General features: G+C 41.9%; 1 protein-coding gene across 7 annotated transcripts in view; it reads left to right on the forward strand.

The window, feature by feature from the left end:
* The window catches only part of ST6GAL1 (ST6 beta-galactoside alpha-2,6-sialyltransferase 1), a 131797-nt gene that overhangs the window by 74770 nt on the left and 38385 nt on the right, over positions 1–18642 (forward strand). Inside the window, exon 5 of one of the 7 annotated variants that reach the window (XM_037036536.1) lies at positions 16525–16570. The exons of the other annotated variants lie outside the window; for them this stretch is intronic. The gene's annotated coding sequence lies outside the window, so the exon portion shown is untranslated. The remainder of the gene's footprint in view (positions 1–16524; positions 16571–18642) is intronic. 7 annotated transcript variants of the gene reach the window in all.

The raw sequence follows: 18642 nt of genomic DNA on the forward strand, positions 1-18642 counted from the left end.
TGAAATCATTAACACCAAAAGCGGCAAGTGCCAGTTTTGTTGAGATGAACATCGTGTTCTATGTTTAGCCCAAGGCAAATATTGACTTGTGAAACTCTGGAAAGTTCATCTCTTACTCTCAGAAATGAAGGCTTCTTCTACCTGTAGTGGCTAAGACAGGCCCAAGCCTCCTGTTCTTTCTCTCCTACGCCACCAGGTGCAAGTTTACATGTCACCATTTACTAAGTACCTGACACATGCCAGACACTGCAAGACCCTTCCCATCCTTCTGGCAATCCTGTGAGGTGGATGGTTTTGCACACATTTTATAGATGAGGAAATGACAGCCCAAGGACTCATGTTATTTGCCTAAGATCACATGGTGACAAATAATGAAACTGTCATGCAAATCTAGATTTTTCTGGCTCCAAAGCTGGGTTCATGTGAAATTTAGCACCATTCTTCCAAATCAGGTCTTGTCTGAGGGTCTTCTTCATCTCAGTCTTGGTTCTCTTTTTTTTTAAAATGTATTTTATTGATTATGCTATTTCAGTTGTCCCATTTCCCCCCCCTTTACTCCCCTCTACGCTGCGCCCCTGTTCCAACCTGCATTCCCCCCCTTAGTTCGTATCCATGGGTTATTCATACAAATTCTTTGGCTTCTCCATTTCCTATACTATTCTTAACCTCCTCCTGTCTGTTTTGTGGCTACCATTTATGCTCCTTTTTCCCTATACCTGTTCCCCCCACCTCTCTGCCCCTCCCCACTGATCACACTCCATGTGATCTCCATTTCTGTGATTCTATTCCTGTTCTAGTTGTGTGCTTAGTTTGTTTTTATTTTTGTTTTTTTTTTTAGATTCAGTTGTGGATAGTTATTTGTTGTTGTTTTACTTTTCATAGTTTTGATTTTCTTTTTCTTAGATAAGCCCCTTTAACATTTCATATAATAAGGGTGTGGTGATGATGAACTCCTTTAATTTGACCTTATTGATAAATGGAACCTTTTATTATTTTATCTGGGAAGCACTTTATCTGCCCTTCCATTCTAAATGATAGCTTTGCTGGATAGAGTAATATTGGGTGTAGGTCCTTGCCTTTCATGACTTTGAATATTTCTTTCAGCTCCTTTTTGCCTGCAAGGTTTCTTTTCAGAAATCAGCTGATAGTCTTATGGGAACTCCTTTGTAGGTAACTTTCTTTATTTCTCTTGCTGCTTTTAGATTCTTTCCTCTTTAGTCTTGGGTAATGAAATTATGATATGCCTTGGTGTGTGCTTCCTTAGGTCCAACTTCTTTGGGACTCTGAGCTTCCTGGACTTCCTGAAAGTCTATTTCCTTTGCCAGATTGGGGAAGTTCTTCAATTCACACCCCCCACCCCCCAATTTTTTATTTCTTGCTCTTCCTTTTCTCCTTCTGGCACATCTATGATTTGGATGTTGGAATGTTTAAAGTTGTCCTGGAGGTTCCTAATGCTCTCCTCATTTTTTTGAATTCTTGTTTCTGCATTCTTTTCTGATTGGACGTTTATTTCTTCTTTCTGTTCCAAATTGTTGATTTGAGTCCCACTTTCCTTTCCTTCACTCTTGGTTCCCTGTACATTTCTCTCTATTTCACTTTGTATAGACTTCACTTTTTCCTCCATTTTTTGATCATACTCAACCATTTCTGTGAGCATCCTGATTACCAATATTTTGAACTATGCATCTAATAGGTTGGCTATCTTCATTGCTTAGTTCTATTGTTGGAGCTTTGATCTCTTCTTTCATTAGGGCCATACTTTTTGTTTCTGAGCAGCTGTTATGTTGTTAGGAGCAGAGATTTAGGTATTCACCAGGATGAGGAAACCCACATTGCTGTGTTCTGGTGCTGTATGTGGTGGAAGGGTCCAAAAGGGAACAATGCCACTTGCTTGGCTGTTTGCTGGCTTTCAGTCATTTTCCACACTACCCACAAGCAAATTGCGCCCTTCTTGTGCTGATTCCTGGGTGGGTGGGTTTGTGTACATTCTAGGACCCTGTGGGTCTCTCCAACAAATTCTCCCGTGAGGCTGGGAGTTCTTCCCATCACCACAACCTCCACAGATTTTTACAGCCAGAGGTTTTGAGGATTTATTTTCCTGTGCTGGAACCCTTGGTTGCATAGTCTGTCTTGCTCCCCAGTTCTTCCTCTCAATTTATCCAAATATGAAACCACCTGGTCTGCCAGCCACCACCTTGCCTGTTCCTGTCTGCCAGCTGCCTTACCTGCCTGGTATTCCAGCTGCCACCTTACCCATGTCTTCTTCACTCTAGCTGCCTGTCTTTACCCCTCCTACCAGTCTGAGTGAATGTTTCTTCTTTAACTCCTTGGTTGTCAGACTTCCATTCAGTTTGATTTTCTGGCAGTTCTGGTTATTGTTTTTAAATTTGTTGTTGGCCTGGTTGTGCAAAGAGGTAAAGTATATCTACCTACACTTCCATCTTGGCTGAAAGTCTCAGTCTTGGTTCTCATCAGCACAGGGGGCTGCACCAGCTTTTCTTGACTCAAGGCCATTCTGAATTAAGATCCTGGCTCTGCCTCTTCACAGTGGGGTGGTGATGGGGAATCCTATATCTCTGTGAGCCTCAGTTTCCTCACTTGTAAAATAGGTTCAGCAATTATCTGCCTATGGAGCTATTTTGAAGATTAAACAGGTGCTTGGCACAGTAGCTGGCACATAGTAGGTGCCTAAGAAGCAATGGCTATTGTTTATTGGACACTTGCTTTCAGGATGTGGAGGCAGGGGTGCTGTGCNGCCATTCTGAATTAAGATCCTGGCTCTGCCTCTTCACAGTGGGGTGGTGATGGGGAATCCTATATCTCTGTGAGCCTCAGTTTCCTCACTTGTAAAATAGGTTCAGCAATTATTTGCCTATGGAGCTATTTTGAAGATTAAACAGATGCTTGGCACAGTAGCTGGCACATAGTAGGTGCCTAAGAAGCAATGGCTATTGTTTATTGGACACTTGCTTTCAGGATGTGGAGGCAGGGGTGCTGTGCGCAGCAGTGTGCCTCCTCTCCCACTGCTGAACTTGCACGGTCCCCCTCTGGCTCATCAGTTCACTGCCCAGCTCTGAAGCTTTTTGTCTGTTCTTCACTATGTAGATAATGAACTCCAGATTCTTCTACCTGCTACTCACTGTGCCACACAGGGAGCCTCAAGTCCCCCTTTCAGCTTCAGTTTGGCACATCTGCTTGGGCTGACTTGAACCTCTCTCTGTGCCCCAGTGCCCTGCCTTCGCCCATTTCCCTCCCATCTTCCCGTCCTTTTCCATCATGAAGGCTTCTTTGTTCCCAGACTGGATGTGGGCCTTTCCTCCTGGCCTAAGATACTTGATACTTGCAAAAGAAAACATTCGCTTCTTTGGCAGACAAAGCTAACCAAAGGCACTGACCTTGACCTTGGGAACATTGAAGTAACCAGATGGTTCAGGTACTCACTATCTAGTGGGGATACACAGACAAAGAAAATAGTGCATTAGGTACTTGGGTACTGTCCGATCTCTTGTGGTATTTTAAACTTAGCATCTTTAGGGCAGGGGGAGTGGCATTTACTTCTAGGTCCTCTGTTCTGAGCCCAATTACCTGCATCGTGGTTGAATTGATTGATCTGAATGGATGTGGTCAAAAGGTAAACTCACAGCTCTGCCAATCCCTGGCCAGCACTGATGAAGGGTTGGAGGGAGAGTCAGGGGCCCACAAAAAGCTCTCTCCCTCTGTAGCTCTTCTTCTTTCCCTCCATCCTCCCGAGTCTGCATGTGATTCGGTCAGCATGCAGGATTTGGCACACTTTGGATGGCTTACTGTTGAGTTGTAAGGAGAGAAGCACACTGGCTTTAGAGCCAGGCCTTCCTGGGCATGTCACAGGACCTTCTTCAGCCTCAGTTTTCTTTTCTATAGAATGTTAAAACAATAGACTGTACATTTATGAGAAAGTCCTCTTGAGATCTTTGAGACTTCTCAACATCCTCTTCATCATTGTGACCCAAGATCTCATGAACTGAGAGCAGCCTAAAGGTGAGGCATGTGTTCTCTTGACAGGTGAGAAACTCATGCACATGCCACCAGAGCACGTCATCTCCCCTGTATATGCAGTCACACATAAGTGAAGAATTGAAGTGATTTCTGTCCTTTATGGAGTCTATGAATATAGTACTATAGGCATTTATAAATGTAATAAAGGAAATTTATTGAGTATTAACATGTGGTGACGTGATCTGTGGTGCTTTCTTTGGGAGCTGTAGTTCACAAGCAGTTATTTCCATAATTTCCTGGAACATGGAGGTCATAGAAACCACACATCCTGGGCACAGCCTAGAGTGAGCTCTCTCATGTACCAAGGGGCTGGCTCATGCCAGCTTTCTAGTGCACATACGTCATATTTGCTCTTGAAAAAAATTAGTTTGTTTTATCTATAGGACCTTTGGGGTTGTTCTCAAAATCCTAAATATTGACTCTGTAAATGACAAAGTCAACTGTAATAACAGCAGCCACATAGGGCTGCTGGAGGATTCAGTGAGATGATAGGTCGAGTGTCTAGCATTCTATGTGCCCTGGGTCTAGAATATTGGTCCCAGTGGTTCTAGGAACTGAAACCATTCACTTCTGGGGTCAGGTGGACATGGTTATGGTTGAGAGTCAGAGGTCAAACAAGATGACCATTTGAATGTAGGCGTTAAAAGCATGGTCTTAGGATTCAGATGGTTGATTCAAGCCATGGCACTGCCACTTACTAGCAAAAATCTTCTAACCTCTATAAGATTCAACTTTCTTATTTACAAAATGGAGATGATAACCATGCCAACCTGCAAGGATGGTGGTTAGGATTGAATGAACTATTACACGTTCAGGTTTAGCACAGTGCCTGACACATGGGAAACCCCTGAAAGCAGTCATGGTGACATCCCTTTCTCTTCTCTCTGTGCAGTGTTTCCTATTCATTGATGTTTTCAATTGAAGTCTAAATAATCACTTTCTCTATTTACAAATTAACCGCCACCTGCTCTCAACACACACACCACAGGCCCTGGCAGTGGGCACCGGTTCGATATTGAGTGCCACCTGTGTGCCTTGTGCTTGGCAGTGCTGAGAAGGAAACAGAGAAGGAGTGATGATGAAATCTATCCCCACAGAGCCCTGACTGATTGGAAGAATAATATTCTAACGCACAGCACCTGGAGGAGTATGCAAGTGATAGTTTGCTCAGGCCAGGAGTGTGATGGATGTCCACACAGGTTGAGGACTCCATGCTGGAGAGTCTGGAATCTTCTACTTTGGATGCATTGGTATTCTTAAAAAGAAAGGAGGGTTTGGTGAGCAGGGAAGTTTGGGGGTGAGGTTAATTAGTGAGTGCTGAGTCCTAAATGTCTAAATATCTAAAACTTCTACTTGTCGATATTCACCAATAAACACCTAATGGGTGCAGACATTAATTGATCTTTGTGTAAGTGTTGTGAAGAAGGGAAAATCCAGAAAACCAGCCCTTACCTTCTAGGAGGGAATGACTGCAGGCCAAGAGTGGAAGTTAAGTGGAACCCCTCATCTGGGACTGATCAGAGTACAGAACACTCCTTCCCCAAAGAAAAAGTCAAGATCACAGACATGAGCTGAGAAAGGTGAAAGGTGCACCGTGATGCAAGGGCTGTTAGCTGTCTCACTGGTAGTATTGACTTCTCTTGGCCTCATTACAGACATGAATTATTCATGTCTCCTCTTTGGGCAGGAAACTCAGAACTGATGACAATTTAGCCTGAAATTCTCAAAGACCTGGATTGAATTGGAAGGCCTTGCCAGCTACTTAGTAACTCTGAGCCATTGTGGGGCAGAAAACTCCCCCTGGGTTGGGAAAGAGTCTGTGTTAAGTAGGGACTAAGTGCTTGAACCCATGTGTTGACTCATCTCCCATGGTGACTGGAGGACCATGCAAGGGGTGATGTTCCCCCTCTCCTTCCAATGAAGTCCTGGTCTCCTTCCCATTCTGCTTATGGCCACCCTCCTGTGAATTTTTACATTCTTTAAGGCCTCTGTTAATGTTTATTGGTTGAGAGGAATGAAATCACAATCTACTAAGGATGATATTAGGCATCTACATTTTTGTTTTACTTTTAAAAAGTTTTATTGGGTTTTCTCATTACCATTTAACCCCCTTATGCCCATCCTCACAATCACCATACTGTTTGTTTGTTGTTCATATCCATGAGTCCTTTTTTTTTTGTGCTTGATCCCTCCACCCCCTAACCTTCCCACCTCCTTTCCCCAGTAGTTGTCATCCTGCTCTCTATCTATGAGTATGAGTGTGGCATCTACATCTTTAAAATGCTTCCTAGGTGATATTAATGCCCAGGTAATATAGAAAAGTAGTGTTCAAAGTGATTCCTTTTGCCTGAGGATGGACCTGATCAAATTCTCTTTTACATTCTTTCCCCCTTTCACTTTGTATGGTGGCCCACTCGGCTTTGGACTGGTGGTCCTAGGAAAGACATCAATTTGCTAAGGTGAGAGAGGTAAATAGTTTTCACCTGGGTGGCTTTAGGGAGCTGTTACTTCAATGACTCTGTCAAGAAATAAAATTCTGGCCCTGACTTCTAAAGAAGGGCAAGGGTAAAATAAATAGCTCCTGGCATGATTTTTCAGCCCAGGAGTTCCAGAAGGAAATTATGTTCAAGATAACATTAGCAGACAACATTGTTCTAACAAAAGACAGTTAAACTGGGGTTTACAGAGCGAGAGAGATGTAGGTTATCAGACCCTTGTTATCAGGATTTAAGAAAAAATTCTTTTTTTTAAAAGATTTTATTTATTTATCTTTAGAGGGGAAGGGAAAGAGAGAGGGAGAGAAATATCAATGTTTGGTTGCTTCTGGTGTGTCCCCTGCTTGGGAACTGGCCTGCAACCCAGGCATGTGCCCTAACTGGGAATCGAACTGCAACCATCTTGTTCCCAGGCCTGCACTCAACCTACTGAGCTACACCAGCCAGGGCAGAAAATTCTTAATCTTTGTCTTTCCATAGAATTCTTTCCCTCTCATGTTGTTCCTCCTTTGCTTCGGCCTTGGAGAACTCTGGGCAGCCTAATTCCGCTACTTAGCTGTAACAGCTCTGCTGTTTTGTCCCAGGGGGTTATCTTGCTAATGCAACTGCTGCTGTGCATTCAAGTGTTTGCTGTGTGCTGAGATGAAGGGAGGGTAGAATTCTGATTTTACACATTGCTGTTCTACTAATTTTTAAGCACTTAGGATCCAGATTCTTCCAGATAAGCTTAAAATTCCTCAATTTGTCCAGTTGGGGGCAGTTCAGAATAGTTTTTTAAGCACACCTTGGTGTCTAGCCTACCAGTAGTACCTGTTTTTATTTTATTTTACCTTTTTAAGGAGGCCAACTGAGATCAGAAAGCTATGATTGTATTAGGGTAAGTTTCAGGCTGTACAAACCAGAATTCTTTCCCAGGTCTCTAGAGATCCATCACACACTTGATGAACCTGTATAGGCTGAGGAAATCACCAAGTTTCTTGAATCATGCTGGATGTCTATCAACTGACTGTGATAACAATGGCAATCTCGTGCTGGTCAGAAGTTCTTCTTGGCAGCAATATGTTTGTTCATTTGATAACAAATAAGAATGCAAATTCTTAATTAAATTTGGCTGACAACATCTTTCAATACCTGGGGATTGTAACAGGGGAAACAAATACAAGAGGTATTGGTGTGGATGAATTTAGAAACTGTTGGCTTTGACTAAATTAAGAGAAGCATCAGTTTTTTCACTGTGTTAGTGAAATGTTGAGATGAGGAGAGAACTGTATATATGATGAAAAATCTAAGCTAAGAATTCTGCTGATGTTCTTAGACTAGTACAAATATTTAGGAAGCCTCTGCCAAGTAGCAGTGTTATAGTAGGGCTAACTGCTGCAATGGTGTCCCTTCTTCATCACCTTAGCCTAGAAGTAACACGTTATTTTTTCTCAATCTTCATTGCTGATAGACTAGTCATAGGGTACCACCCAGATGCAGGGGGTGTGTGTGTATGCATTTCCTGGAAAATGTATAATTCCTGGGTGGGTCGCTACTTTCAGTCACCACTCTATGTGCAACTGCCACATAAAGAGCACGTATTCGGGGGGATGCCCAGCCATTCCTGAAATGAGGAAACAGGAAGAGGAATCATTACAGAATTAAGTGGCAGTTCAGGTGACACAATTTAAGAGTCCATGACCTTAGAGAAAGAAAACCTATCATTTCGGAGGTTTCTGGAATCTAGGGCACATAGACCATTTCTCAGAGGTATTATGATTCTCTGAGATAGCCTCAGGGGACCATAGGGGTCAAGGTCTTGAGGGACAGAAAGTTTGGGTCCTAAGGTACAGGTGAGAATGAAGTTTTCACTCTCAGAGGTCAAGAAGATGGGGATCAGGGCAGAGTAAAGAGGGGTCATCAGAAGGTCCAAGATGGTGCCTGGCAACTATCGTTGACCTGGCCATGCAGGCAGGCTCTCAGGAACTCTTTGAAGGAACCTGAGTGGGACATACATTGAATAGTATGAGCAGCTTGCATGTTAGAATAACCTGGCTCCCTTGGAGCCTCCTGTTTTGTCATTTAGAAAAGAGGAGTGCTAATAACCCAACCCCATAGGATGGTGGTAAGGATTCAACTCGGTAACATGTAAAATGCTATCATCCAGTAGGAGCTCAGTAAATGGACTCACAGGCCTTTTTCACCTACATTGTCTCAATGGCTTCTTTTAAATTTTTTTGCACTAGTACTTTGTTGAGTATTTTTATTTTTTAATATAATCTTTATTATGTATTTTCCCATTACCATTTAGTCCCCATATGTGCCCCTCTCCCCAGCAGTCACCATACTGTTGTCCATGTCCATGAGTCCTTTTTCCTTTTTGCTCAATCCCTCCACCCCCTAACCTCCCCACCCCCAACCAGCTGTCATGTGTTCTCTATCTATGAGCCTGTCTCTGTGTTGCTTTTTTAAAAAATATATTTTATTGATTATACCATTACAGTTGTTCTATTCCCCCCCTTCATTCCCCTCCACCCGCACACTCCCTCCCCCACTATTCTCCCCCCCTTAGTTTATAACCACATGTCTCAATTTCTTTAGATTCTATATTTCCCCCACTATTCTCGCCCTCCCCCCTATCTATTTTCTACCTACCATCTATGCTATTTTCTGTGCCTTCTCCCCCCTTCTCCTCCTCCCACCCCCCTGTTTCTAACCCTCCATGTGTTCTTCATTTCTATGGTTCCACTCCTGATCTAGCTGTCCTCTTGGTTTGCTTTTGTTTTAGGTGTGGTTGTTAATAACTGTGTGTTTGCTGTCCTTTCACTGTTCATATTTTTCATCTTCTTTTTCTTATATAAGTCCCTTTAGCATTTCATATAATAAGGGCTTGGTGATGATGAACTCCTTGAACTTGACCTTATCTGAGAAGCACTTTATCTGTCCTTCCATTCTAAATGAAAGTTTTGCTGGATAAAGCAATCTTGGCTGTAGGTCTTTGGATTTCATGACTTGGAATACTTCTTTCCAGCCCCTTCTTGCCTGTAAGGTCTCTTTTGAGAAATCCGCTGACAGTCTGATGGGTACTCCTTTGTAGGTGACTGTCCCCTTATCCCTTGCTGCTTCTAGGATTCTCTCCTTCATTTTGGTCTTGGCTAATGTAATTATGATGTGCCTTGGTGTGTTCCTTCTTGGGTCCAACTTCTTTGGCACTCTCTGAGCTTCCTGGATTTCCTGGAAGTCTATTTCCTTTGCCAGACTGGGGAAGTTCTCCTTTATTATTTGTTCAAATAAGTTTTCCACTCGTGGCTGTTTCTTTCCCCCTTCTGGTACCCCTATAATCCGGATGTTGGAACGTTTAAAGATGTCCTGGAGGTTCCTAAGCCTCTCCTCATTGTTTTGAATTCTCATTTCTTCATTCCTTTCTGGTGGGATGTTTTGTTCTTCCTTCTGGTCCATTCCATTGATTTGAGTCCCAGTTTCCTTTCCATCGCTATTGGTTTCCTGGACATCTCCCTTCATTTCAATTAGTTTAGCCTTCATATGTTCCTGTAATTTGTGACTGTACTCTACCAATTCTGTGAGCATCCTGATAAATAGTGTCTTAAATTGTGCTTCTGAGAGGCTGGCAATCTGTTGGTCGCTTAGGGTTGTTGGCTCTGGGACTTTGAGTTCTCCTTGCACCATCTTTTGGGCTGTTCGTGTCTGTTAAGTAGTAGGATTGGAGCCCTAGGTTTTCACCAGAGCAGGGCAACTAAGTCGCTGGGTTGTGACGTTGTATGTGGGGGCGGGGTCAAAGAGGGACAATGGCTTCCCTCCACCGCCTGCTGCCCGGACCACCAGCACCACAGCCACCACTGTCACCAGGCCCACGTGCCTCGCTCTACTGCACGTGAGTGTGCCACCGCCGTCAGCCCTCCACCACTGGGTTCGCCCCCTGGGGCCTGCGTGGTCCGTCTCACTGCGCGGGAATGTGCGACCTTGGTCAGTCTGCCCTGCACCCCAACTGGTTCTGGGCTGCCCGAGTGCCTAGGTCGGGGGATCTGTCCTGCCCGACCAGCTCCGCTGCTGGCTCCGCCTCTCTTACTGTCCCCGTTGAACGGTTCATAGTTGTCGGACTTCTGTATAATTCCGTTTTCTGGTCTTTGGGTGTGTCCTAGTTCTCCAAAACTTTTGTTATATTCAAACTTGGTTGTGGGAGAAGAAGGCACAGTGTTTCCACAGTGTTTCCTATGCCTCCACCTTGGCGGAAGTCCTCTGTGTTGCTTGTTAGTTCGGTTTGTTCATTAGATTTCACATATGAGTGAAACCATATGGTGTTTATCTTTCTCTGACTGGCTTATTTCACTTAGCATAATGTTCTCTAGGTCCATCCATACTGTTACAAAGGGGAAATTTTCTTCTTTTTTATGGTAAAGTAGAATTTCATTGTGTTAATGTCGCATCGTTGTTTTATCCACTCATCCACTGAAGGACATTTGTGCTGTTTCCGTATCTTGGTGATTGTAAATAACACTGCAATGAACTTAGGGGTGCTTATGTTCTTTTGAATTATTGTTTTGGCTTCCTTTGGATATATTACCAGCAGTGGGATTGCTGGGTCAAAAGGCAGATCCATTTTTAATTGTTTGAGATATTTCCATACTGTTTTCCACAGTGGCTGCACCAGTCTGCCTTCCCTTCAACAGTGCAAAAGGGATCCCCTTTCCACATATCCTCTCCAGCACTTGTTGTTTGTTGACTTATTGACAATAGCCATTCTGATATGTGTGGCTTATTGTGGTTTTTATGTGCATTTCTCTGATTATTAGCGATGTTGAGCATCTTTTCATATGTCTATTGGCCATCTGTATGTCCTCTTTGGAGAAATGTCTATTCAGGTCTTTTGCCAATTTCTTAGTTGGGTTGTTTGTTTTTTCAGTGTTGAGTTTTGTGATATTTTATAATTTTTTAGTATTAACCCCTTATCAGATGTATCACCAGATAAATTCTCTCATTCTGTGGGTTGTCATTTTATCTTGTTGATTTCCTTTGCTGTGCAAAAACTTTTTAGTTTGATGGTGTCCCATATGTTTATGTTTTCTTTTGTGTTTTTTTTTTTTTTTTTGCCTGGGGAGATATATCTGATAAAAACATTTCTATGAGCAATGTCTGAGATTTTGTTCCCTATGCTTTCTTCTAGGATTTTTATGGTTTGGGGTGTAACATTTAAGTCCTAGATCCACTTTGAATTTATCCTTGTGTGTCATGTCCTAAAGTAAGAGGTACTCTGGTTTCACTTTTCTGCATATATTTGTCTAATTTTTCCAACACCACTTATTGAGTAGACTAACTTTAGCCCATTGTATGTAGTTGCTTCCTCTGTCAAATATTAATTGGCTATAAGTGTGTGGGTTTACTTCCATGATCTCTATTTTGCTCCATTGATCTACGTGCCTGTTTTTATGCCAGCACCAGGCTGTTTTGATTTCTATGCACTGATAGTATAGTTTTATGTTAGGTAGCATGATTCCTCCAACTTTGTTCTTTTTTTTTTTAGGATCACTGTTGCTATGTGGAGCCTTTTGTGGTTCCATATGAATTTTTGGAATATTTGTTCTAGTTCTGTGAAATATGTCACTGGAATTTTGATAGGAATTGCATTGAATCTATAGATTGCTTTTGGTAGTATGCACATTTCAATGAGGTTTATTCATCTAATCCATGAACTTGGTATGAGATTCCACTTATTTGTATCTTCTTTAATTTCTTTCTTCAGTGTCTTACAATTTTCTATGTACAGGTCTTTTACATCCTTGGTTAGGTTTATTCCTAGGTATTTTATTCTTTTTGAAGCAATTATGAATGGGATTGTTTGCTTAATTTCCCTCTCTGTTAGTCCATTATTGACATATAAAAATGCAACTGATTTTTGAATATTAATTTTGTATCAGCAATTAACTTTGCTGACTTCATTTATCAGTTCTAGTAGTTTCTTGGTGGAATTTGTGGGTTCTCTACGTACACTATCATGCCATCTGCACATAAAGACAGTTTTACCTCTCCCAATCCAATTTGCATGCTTTTTATTTCTTCTTCTTGTCTGGTTGCTGTGGCTAGGACTTCCAGTACTATGTGGAGTAAGAGACGTAAAAGTGAACATCCCTGTCTTGTTTCCAATCTTAAGGGAAATGCTTGTAGTTTCTGCCCATAGAGCATGATGCTGGCAGTGGGTTTGTCATATGTGGTCTTCATTATGTCTAGGTATGTTCTCTCTATTCCTGCTTTGCTGAAAAATTTTTATCATAAATAGGTGTTAGATTATTGTTTTTTAAGATGTTATTTATTTATTTTTAGAGAAGGGAAGGGAGGGAGAAAGAGAGGGAGAGAAACATCAGTGTGTGGTTGCCTTTTGCATGCCCCCTACTAGGGACCTGGCCTGCAATCCAGGCATGTGCCCTAGACTGGGAATCAAACTGGCAACCCTTTGGTTCACAAGCTGTCACTCAATCTGCTGAGCCACACCAGTCGGGGCTGGGTATTGGATTTTATCAAAACCTTTTTCCAGCCCTGGCTGGTGTAGCTCAGTGGATTGAGCGTGGGCCTGTGAACCAGAGGATTGCGGTTCGATTCCCAGTCAGGGCACATGCCTGGGTTGCAGGCCAGTTCTTAGCAGGGGACCCACAAGAGGCAACCATACATTGACATTTCTCTCCCTCTCTCCTTCCCTTCCCCTCTAAAAAAGATAAATAAATAAAATCTTAAAAAAAAACCTTTTTCTGCACTAATTGATGAAATCATGTGGTTTTTATCCTTCATTTTTTTATGTGGTGAATCACATTTATTGATTTGCAAATGTTGTTCCATCCTTGCAGTCCTGGAAGAAATTCCACTTGATTGTGGTGTATAATCTTTTTAATACATTGTTGTATTCAGTTTGCTAATATTTTGTTGAGGATTTTAGTATCTATGTTCATCAATGATATTGGCCTATAGTTTTTTTTCTTTGTAATGTCTTCATATGGTTTTGAAACTATGATAATGCTAGCCATATAAAATTAGTTTGGGAGCCTCCCTCCTCTTGAATTTTATAAAATAGTTTGAGAAGGAGAGGTGTTAGTTCTTCTTGGAATGTTTGGTAAAATTCACCCTTGAAGCCATCTGGTCCAGGGCTTTTGTTTGTTGAGAGTTTTTTGATTACTGCTTCAATTTCATTAAGAGTAATCTGTCTATTCAAATTCTCTAGTTCTTCCTGATTTATTTTTGAAAGATTATATGTTTCTAGGAATATATCCATTTTGTCGAGGTTATTCAGTTTGTTGGCATATAATTGTTCATAATATTTTCTTACAATCCTTTATATTTCTTCGATGTCAGTTATTTCTCTTCTATCATTTATGATTTTATTTATTTGAGTCCTTTCTCTTTTTTTCTTGTTGAGTTGATCTTATCAATCAAAATACCAGCTCTTGGATTCATTGATCTTTTATATCATTTTTAGACCCTATTTCATTTATTCCTGCTCCAATCTTAATTATTTCCTTCCTTCTACTCACAGGAACCCCCTGGCCACAGAGATATCCCTCTGGCACTTCGGCAGCTGGAGCCCAGCCAGGCCTCTCATGTCTCCTTCACACTCCCTACAAGTCACATTGTGCTGAGTGCTTTCTTCTGTCTGTCCGTGGTTGTAAGCCTTCTCTCCAGCTAGGGTTCAGTTGGTTATTCAAGATGATTTCTCTACTATTTAGTTGTCATTCCAGATTGGTCCTAGGAGGTTAGTGTAGCTTTCACTTACTCCTTTGCCATCTTTGATGCAATAGCTTCTTGAAAGGTCTTTAATCTTCCCTCAATCTGTGGCACACCACACTTGGTTCTGAATGCAATAGCCAGAATGATCCCTTTCAAACATAAGTCAGCCAAAGTCTTACTCAGAGTGAAATCTAGAATCCTTCCATTAGTCTAAGGCCCTACATGATCTCACTCCTAACACTTCCCTGGCCTCAGCTCAGACTACCCTCTTTTTTTTTCTTCTACAGAGTCTACTCCAGGACTCTGTGCTCTCTTTGAAATGGGTCAGCCATTGCCTAGGGATTTTGCTGTTCCCTCCACCTAGGACCCTGTTCCTTCAGAAACCAGCATGTCCCTTCTTTTACCTGTCTCTAGTGTTTGCTCAAATGCCTTCTTCTCAGTGAGGACTTCTCTGAGAAGTCCTTCTCTGAGAAGTCCTTCTCTGACTATCCAGTTTAAAACTGATCTCCATCCTCTGCCCACACATATCCTGCTGTTCTCTCCATTTTCTCTGCTTTCATTTTCAGCGTAGCAGATTTACTCTTTCTTTACCTCCTCTCTGGGAGGCAAGTTCTGGCTGCTTTCTACATGGCTGTATCTCCAGTTTGGATCACAGTAGACAATAAGCATTTGCTGAATGAATGTACCTATTTATGAATATTAGTATTTGCTGTTTTTAGAGGGACCACTGCATAGTGGAGGGACCACTCAAGCCTCTCTGTGCCTTTCTCCCACTCCAACTCCATTAGACAACCAGGACTTAGATCCTCTTAGGTATATTGTCAAAGTATTGGAGAACCGATGAACCTGGAACCGCTGAATTTCAGTAAGTCTTGATATCTAACATTGAGTTTGGAGGAAACAGAGCAAAGAGAAGTGCGTTAACACCATGAGAATTTTATCAGCCAGATTCAGTGCAAATGATTTAGTTTCTTCAACAAATATATGTCATGAAAAAGAAAAATAAGGGAGAAAAGAAAATATTAATAAATTAAAAGAAAGTTAAGTGGCATATCATCCAAACAAAATATGTCTACATTGTTAGGATCATAATTCAGGGAATTTAGTGTAAAAGACATTTTTGATAGAATTGGTAACACTTTGAAAGTAATTGGTGGAGGTGGGTATAAGGGGATAAATGGTGATGATGGATGGAGACTGGACTTGGGGTGGTGAACACACAATACAGTATACAGATGACGTGTTGTGGGATTGTGCACCTGAAACCTGTATAATTTTATTAACCAATGTCATCCCAATAAATTCAATGAAAAATGAACTGGATATTAGGTGCCAATGGCATGGCAGATATGTGTGTATGTGTGTGTATGTGTGAAGTAAGCTCCCTAGAAAATTATTAGAGCATATGTTCTCAGTTCTCCCAAGGATGGAACATAGCTAATGACATTCTAGGTGCCAAAAGGGGTGAGGCTGACATTTGCTTTAAATGACTCCAGGAAAAAAAGGGGGAGAGAGTTAGATAAAATAAAATTGGCAAAATATTGATAATCTTCGGAGCTGGGTTATGAAAACAGGTTCATGATGTGATTCCTTATACCTTTACTTTTTAATCGTTATTTTAATTTTTTATTGAATTTCCTTGGGTAACATTGGTTAAGAAATTATTATATACAGATTTCAGATGTACAATTCTGTAATACATTATCTATATATCATACTGTGTGTTCACCACTGCAAGTCATGTCTCCTTCCATCACCATTTATCCCACCTTTACCCTCCTCTACTTTTCCACACACCCTTTACCTCTGGTAGTCACCATGCTGTTGTCTGTGTCTGTGAGGTTTATTTATATTTTATCTTTTTGCTTAATCCCTTCACCTTTTTAACCCAGCTCTGCTATCCCCCTCTTCTCTGATAGCTGTCAGCCTGCTTTCTGTCTCTGAGTCTGTTTCTGTTTTGTTAGTTTATTTTGTAATTAGATTCTGTATGAGTGAAATCATATGGCATTTGTCTTCCTCAGACTGGCTTATTTCACTTAGCATAGTGTTCTCCAGCTCCATTCATGCTGTTGCAAAGGGTAAAAACTTCCTTAATACCAACTGAATTCTTTTTTTAAAGATGAGAAGGTGAAACAGTTCCTCTTTCTGAGGAGGAAGGTGGCGTGGTTTTTTTCCTGTCTGCTTCTCTGTTGGGTGTGCTTACTGGGTTTGAAGGAAGAATGAGTGGCTCTGCTACTAGGGAGGGGTGTAGTATCAACTCATTCTCTTGTTTGCTCCTTCTGTTCAGCTTACCCTTGACTCATGGAGTGGACTGCCAAGTGGTCTCTTGTTCGGTAAGCCTGGGCAAGGTGCTTGCTGGGGCTGGGGCTGGGCAGCATACAGAGAGGGAACTCATGCAGTGTGAAGTGCCCACTTTTCCCCAAGCACCTGCCAAATAGAAAGGCACATATTTCTATAAAATTTTTTTCTATAAAATTTTTATAGAAATATGTGCCTATTGAAGGCAGATAGCAAGTGGCCTGTGATTTCCCTTTGCAATGGCCCCCTTAATCCTGAGTTCAGAGCTCTCCTTAGCCATTCAAAGTGGCTGATTATGGTCACAAAGCATGGAATAGCTGCCCCATCCACAGTGGGGACTCAACACCTCCTGCAAAGTTCTGTTCTCCATGTTTTAGAAAACCTCAGGGAGATGTACTCAGGTGTGTCTGTGGACTTCATAATCTTCCCCATCTGTGCCTGCCTGCCTGGGAAAAGATCTAATCTTTGTTAAGAGACCCCTTTTTTCCACCTAAATCTGGAAGAGTTGGGACAAGCAGCAGTGAAAGCCCCATTATCTTCAGGGCTTTCATCTGGGCACAATTTCCCCCTCCCCACAGTTATCCAGGCAGTTTGGCTTGTCTTCAGGTAAATCTTGCTAAAACAGCTACTGGGGCAATTTGTAAATCTCTCAGGGCTTCCTTTCACTTGCTTCTCAGATTGAGGAAGTGACCAACTGCATAAAATACTGCTGATGGGCTGAATCAGAGGAAAATTGAACACTAACCATTTGATTAGCAACACAGAGGCTGTGGAGGTCTTTGGTGACACAGACAAGAGCAGTTTCATGGATGTGGAGAGACCTGAGGAGTGGGTTCAAGAGAGAATGGGAGAAGAGGGAAAAGAATGGGAGAAGAGGGAAACTGGAAATAGTGTCTAGAGGTATTATAGGTGGTAATTAGAGAGGGTATGCCTAAAATCGAGACTGTGGGGTGGGTATATTTTTTGTAAATGACAAGATCAGAGATATGGCCTTGGGAATGAGTGGCCGAGGTCACAGTCATTGGAGTAAAGAAAATCACAGAACTGAGAGAGCAGGGGACTAGAACGATTCTGTAGGTGCGTGTTAGTATCACCAAGAGTTATGGAAGAAATAGTGTTAGAGAGAAGCATAGTGATCCAGGAGCTAAAATATTCAAAGACTTAGGTGGAAGAGAAGAGCTTGGCTAGACATCAGAGACCGGAGATAAATCAAAGGAGCTCTCAGTCTGGTTGGGGCAGACCTGCAAAAAGACAAATGTCTCACAGTCTGCTGAGAGCCAGAGGCAGCAGTGGAGTTGCGTCCGTCTCTGTGGGGTCAAGAAAGGCTTCAGAGGCCAAGTGACACTGCAGCTGGTGTGGGAGGCTGAGTGGGTGTGTTCCCATTTGAGCAGGGTAGGAAAGCACATTTCATGCAGAAGGAACTTTATGTGCAGGGCTACGAGAACATGAGAGGGCATGGGACATGTGGAACGCCACAGTAGAGTTACTCTGGGCATATTACTCATCTTCCCTGTTTCGGTTTCCATATTTATAAAATGGGGATAGGGTATCCACAGAGGGGGCTTATGGTAAGAAGTCATGTGTATAATAATATTTCTCACAGGCCCTATTGGTATCCCTTTGGGTATATTCTTACTTGACTATTTAAAAAATCTTATGGGATAGTCTCTGTTTTTATTAGTTCTGTTTTACAGATAAGGAAACTGAGTTTTAGGGAGTTGAGTAACTTGCCTAAGGTCATGTAACTGGTGAGAGGCAAGAGTTTGGACTCTTGGTCATATCAGTCCAATTCTAGGGCTCTTACTCAATCTCTAAGCTATAGTCAGTGCTTAGCACTTAGCTAGTGCTAAGCATATGGTAACTATTATCGTAGTTATTGCTAAAGTGTCTTACCCTGCCAATCGAGGATTCTGTTATTACTTCTGCAGCTGGTTGAAGATCACCCTTACTATCTCTTGAGCATCAGTGATTATTTTTGGAAAGGCCCTCATTACCTATAATAGATTTAGATGGGCAGTTGCACTACTTTTGCTTCATCTGGTTGATTTTTAGAAATTGAGAGTGGGGACTGATTTTTATTTTCTTAGAGGGAAAGTGGTTCTGAGAA

Source organism: Sturnira hondurensis, unplaced genomic scaffold, assembly GCF_014824575.4.
Source record: "Sturnira hondurensis isolate 20B ecotype Veracruz unplaced genomic scaffold, ASM1482457v3 Scaffold0000396, whole genome shotgun sequence".
In the NCBI taxonomy this organism is placed as follows: Eukaryota; Metazoa; Chordata; class Mammalia; order Chiroptera; family Phyllostomidae; genus Sturnira; species Sturnira hondurensis.